Consider the following 6,000-nt stretch of genomic DNA (forward strand, 5'->3'; position numbering starts at 1 on the left):
ATGGACGGCGACGTAGACTTAGCCAGAAGGGTAAAAGTATAACGACTGAAATGGCTGGGACACGCAGAGCTCGTCAAAACTAATATTCCGGCCCAAAAGTCGTCTTATCTATACCCACAGGGCCACATGACCGCGCAGTAGGAGAAGACCGCGGATCAGGTATCGCGTAAAGTGGAAATTGACCTCCAACTAGGAGTGCGAAGCTGGAGAGATTTAGCTAGGGACCGAACTAAATGGAGATGTTTGTTGTGTGAAGCTCCAGTTCACACCAAGATTGTAGCGCCACCTTAAGTAAGTAATTAGGTGTTTCATTCAGCCAGCCAGTGTAGCGTGTTCAAGGCAAAAATCTCAAACATTAAAGAAGTCCTCTCTTGGCTGAAGAAAAACATGTCATTAGTCATTGGAGTTTCTAGGGTCTAGTGAGGAGAGTGTAAAACAGTTGAAAATTTACCGGGCTTTGAATACATTCCAGGAAAGGTCAGAGTTGACAAATATTCAAAAATTGAATTGAAACCAATATATCTTTGTTAAATAGCAAATATAAAATCGGTATACCCTTCGGTCCTTGTAAGGTTAAGCTTAAGCATGGCATCATAGATAGACTAACTCCATAACTTGCCTCTTAACAAAACAGATTTTGACAAACCTTGATGATAAACTATCAAAGCAATTCATTTATCTAGTGAGATTGCACATTACTTCCGATACGTGTCCATGATCTTTGTTTTGGAGCTCCTACAGAAGCTGTAAGAATCAAAAGTAAAAAAGAGGCTGGGATGCGACCCACACTGATAACTTCCCATCCCGTCTGTCCATTTGTCTTGCTTAAAAGTTTGTCTATATGTACTCGTATCAATTTTTACCAAATTTTCGTACTATTTTTTGTAGATTTTATTTTTTATGAAAAAACGGACAGTTGGATTTTTATATAAAAATTACTGAATATCGAAATCAATATTTTCTGTGAAATAAAATAAGTTTCAAGCCAATATTTTTAAGTTTTGAAAAGCTATTTGAGACGAAAGTAAATTTTTACGAAGTTTTAATATTGTTTTTTTTTTAGAATATTATTTTTTGTAAAAAAAACTGTCAATTCGATTTTTTAAAAATTTTACCAAAATATTTCTTATGAGATAAAATTACTTTGAAGCCAATATTTAAAATTTTTGAAAAGATATTTGAGTCGAAAATCAATTTTTACCAACTTTTATACATTTTTTTTTAGGTTTTTATTTTTTGTAAAAAAAATGTCAATTCGATTTTTTTCAAACTTTAACTGAATGTTGACAACAAGATTTTTTGAAAATAGAAGTAAATTAAAGCCAATGTCTCAAAGTTTTGAAAAGATATTTGAGTCGGAAATCAATTTTTACCAACTTTTATAATTTTTTTTTTTAGGTTTTTATTTTTTGTAAAAAAACTGTCAATTTGATTTTTTTCAAACTTTAATTGTATGTTGACAACAAGAGTTTTTGAAAGATAAAAGTAAACTAAAGCCAATATCTCAAAGTTTTGAATAGATATTCGAGTCGAAAATCAATTTTTACTAACTTTTATAAATTTTTTATTTAGGTTTTTATTTTTTGTAAAAAAAACTGTCGATTCGATTTTTCTCAACATTTTTCAAAATGTTGAAAACAATATTTCTTATAAGATAAAATAAGCTTGAAGCCTAAATTTCAAGTTTTTGAAAAGATATTTAAATCGATATTCAATTTTTACCAACTTTGAGTAATGTTTTTTTTTAGATTTTTATTTTTTATAAAAAAACTGTCAATAAGATTTTTCTCAAATTTTTATCAGATGTCATTATTCTTCGTTGCACAAAATTGTTTTAAAGATGAAATCGTATTTCAGTCGTAAAATTTTGGAGGTGACAAATTTTTTTTTTCAGTTTTATTGATTTTAAAATAAAGCCGTTATATTTATTTTTTTTTAAAAAAATATTCCTGTTTGGTATCATGTTACAATATATTATATAAAATTTAATTCAAGTCTCTAGCGTTTTTGGTTCGTAAGATATTTAGGGTTAACCAAAATGTTCACCTTTTTTTCAAACTGCTATGGTAAAAAAACCACCCACGCAATTTTCTTGAGAGCCCTTTCTGCATCTTTCTGCCCTATTATCTGTATAACAAAATTTATTTGAAGTCGATATCTCTTCTGGTTCTTGAGCTATGGACAACAAAAAAACGTCGCGAACGTTCGGACGTACGGATGTACGGACGTACGAACGTACGTACACACGCACGCACAGACATCTTTCTAAAAATCTTTTATTTAGACTCTATTGACCTTGAAACGTCGAGAAATGTCAAAATTTTCAATTTGACAAATCGGACCTATTACAATAACTTCCTATGGGAAGTTAATAAATTGGGTGGTGCCACAGTCCGTTTGAGAACAAGGGCCTAGTGACTGACAACTCTCAACCATTTCTGTGTGCGAGTACTGTTGTCAGGGATGGAAGGGACCTAAAGTTTTAAGCCGAATCCGAACGGCAACTTTGAGAAAGCACTCTTGACAAGACTTACTCTTGGAGAATTTGTCAATTCCTCGCAAGAGGCAGTACCCGTGAAAAAAGGTGGCATAGGCAGGGATCGATCCCAAGACCTCTCGCATGACAGTCCATCGTACTAACCATCATGCTACGGGTACATTGTTTTAAAAAATTCCGAAACTTCCTTTTTTAAACGCTTCATTTCTAAGTTCCAAATGGAATTAATGCTTAAACGAGCAAGGAAGAAGCTTCGATTCATTTGTTATAACAACGAACTTACTATTGTTCTAAGTCTTTTGGCTTTTTTCAGCTTACAGCCCCTTCAATCTAACCTAATGTTTTAATAGAAAGTTACTATTTTAAATTACTGATCTAGAAAGTAGGTCAACTTCAGGAAGGAACTTTATGCCAACATCGAGCTAGTCAAGAAGAAGAAGTGCATGTCCCCAAGGAATGGTGTGCGGAAAGAAAATGCATCGTTCTTTAAGTATTTCCTTCAGATACAAGTGAACCTTAACCAAAAGGAGTTTGCTTTAAAGTGTATGCAGATAAAACTAGAAATTAAAAAGCCTGGCAAACGTCTGTTGGTTAAGGCACAGTTCAGCAAAAAAATGTTTGGTCATAAAGCTTTAACAAAATATGTACATTATTTCAATCAAATTTAAGCTTCACGCAAAATTTTAAAAATTAAAAACAAATTTTCCTGGAACAAGATAAAGGTGGACACAAACATTTCCTTCTGTCTCCTCAACTATATCAACCAATGTTAAAAAGGATCTTCCCACAAAAGTCCTTTATCCCATACTCAAACTCTTGCCGCCTAGCAAGAGTTTTAAATTAATTTATGACAACAAACTAAGGATGATTTTAATACTTCCCTTATAAGTAAATTCCATACCCGTACACTCGCACGTTTATGTGGCAACCCTGTTCTATAGTCTTTTACTTTAGTCCGGCTTAACATTTACCCACTTAGGACCAACGAAAACACTAATTTATTTGAGCAAATTTTCCTATCGCACCAACTTACCGTATTTTTTTTTTCTTTTTGTTGGTTCTTTTAAATTGGCTTTGTACCCAAAAGCCGACCGACCTCGCAGGAGACTAAGTTTATATATTTTTAGATACCTTCTCTTATAAGAAAAGAATAATATCTTCCACCACCAAAGACGACAAAATTGAAAGGAAAAACGTACGTACTAAAGTATACCTAAATAAAGAAGAACCAGAGCTGAGATTTAAAATTTAATGAGCTTACAAAAGCATAAACAAAAGACTCTTTTCTTTTTTGTTTTGAGAAAAGAACAGAAAATACAAAATAAGTAAATAAATATAAAATGCAAATTTAAACGAACCCTTAATATTCAACATCAGTTTAGATAGATAGTAAATATATATGTACGTTTATACCTAGAGGTCGCGATAGTCGTGCTATTTAGAGTAAATACATTTTCAATATAAGACGATACGCTCAGGCAGGATTTGAGGTCATAAGACGATAAAATTAAAGGAAATTGAAATTGATATTAAACTGAAGTTTATTATATTGGCAAGGACCATCGGGATATGTATGTATGTATGTTGTAAATTCTTTTTCTTTTTCAATTTCATTATGCGCAATACTGAAAATTTTTATTTTATCTTGTAAGATTAAGGGTTATGTAAGAATATATCAAAGTCTTTTAGAATTTTAAGATGATGCACTCATTGATTTAAAAGTTTCTATTTACGAGTAAATATCATCGGTACCTGAAACCCAGTTTGTCTCCAAAGTGCTGAACCAGTTAAAGGAACGATAAGACCGAATGAAAACAGATGCAACCTAGATATTTGTTTGTGTCCCCAGTGGAAAGTTGTTGGGGGCAGCAAACGAGAGAGGGGGGAGAGGTGTTTTCACTAAGGCACATCTCCTTATACAGGCGGCAGCGGATGAATTCTCGAGATGAAATCAACGGTGGCGTCTACAGTTCCAGTAAGGATGTACTACTTCGTGAACACCTTATAAGGCTTCTTCGATATATTCGGAGCCCAGGCCTGTAAGGAGCGGTTTATGCGGCTCCCCTTCCTTGGAGTTATACTAAGGATCTGGCACTCCAGGTTGGGGGTTGTGCCGTCGGGGTGACTTCCTGGCCACGTAAAAAATACCTTTAGTTGCGAAGCAAAAACAAGCCTCGGATACGGACGGATTCACTGTTGACAACCCTCGCAAACGAAATAAGAACGACGAACTTCGGATATGTACGTGGAATATTAGGTCCTTAACAGACTACGTGCGGCCGAACAATTAGCGGAATCCCTAAACTGCTGCAAGGCAGATATTACCACCATCCAAGAAGTGCGATGGGATGGACCAGGCAAACGAAAACTAAAAGACTGCAATTTATACTACGGCGACTGCTACCTAGAACAAAGGCAGCGTCTATTTGGGTGTGGATTTGTTGTTGGAACTAGACTCAGGCAAAAAGTGTTGAGTTTCCACAGTTTGAGCGAGCGCATCACGACAATCTGCATCAAGGCTAAATTCGCCAAAATAAGCCTAATATGCGCGCATGCCCCAACAGAGGAGAAAGATGAAGACACCAAAGACATATTCTACGAGCTCTTGGACAAGACATATGAGCAATGCCCTGGCTGTGACATTAAAATTGTCTTAGGAGATTTTAATGCCAAGCTAGGAAGAAAAGACATCTTTGGTGGCATAATCGGGAGATACAGCCTGCACGACACCACCTCCGACAACGGATTCAGGCTGGTCGATTTCGCTGCGGGGCGAGACGTTCTGGTAGCTAGTACGCAGTTCACAAATCTCAATATCCACAAGGGCACATGGAAATCTCCTGAGCAATCAACCGTCAACCAGATTGACCACATTGCGATCGACGCACGACACTTCTCCAGTATACAGGATATCCGAACATTCCGAGAGGCCAACATTGACTTCTACCACTACCTCGTTGTAGCCAAGGTACGGCTACAAATATCCCGATCCAAGAAAAAACAAGGAAGTACTGGAAGAAGATCACAAGAGACGGCCATGTCCTTTTCCGAACGAGTCTCTAATAACATCTTAAGGAGTCCTATGCTACCTGCATTAAGCATTGAAAACCAATGGCAACATTGCCTAGCAGCCATCAGAGATGCCGCCTCTGAAGTGATTGGTTTCACACGGCCACCACAGCAAAATACCTTGTTGGTCGACGAATGTAGGCATACAAAAAGACGCTGCACAAAAGGACTAGAGCTGCTCGCGAGCTCTACGAGCAGAAAAGGAGGGAGAAACACCGGCTTCCTAGATGGAAAAAAAGAGAGCATGAGAAGCGCGCGATCGAGGAGATAGAGGGATGTCACAACAGGAATGAGGTTCGTAAATTTTACCAATAAGTAAAAAAAAACTCCCAAGGGTACCAGCCACGAACCGAAGCCTGTAAAGACAATCAGGGGAACATCGTAGTAGAACCGCAGTCGATGCTCAGAATATGGAAAGATCACTTCTTCAAATT

The sequence above is a fragment of the Eupeodes corollae genome, chromosome 1 (genome assembly GCF_945859685.1).
Source record: "Eupeodes corollae chromosome 1, idEupCoro1.1, whole genome shotgun sequence".
NCBI classification, from domain to species: domain Eukaryota; kingdom Metazoa; phylum Arthropoda; class Insecta; order Diptera; family Syrphidae; genus Eupeodes; species Eupeodes corollae.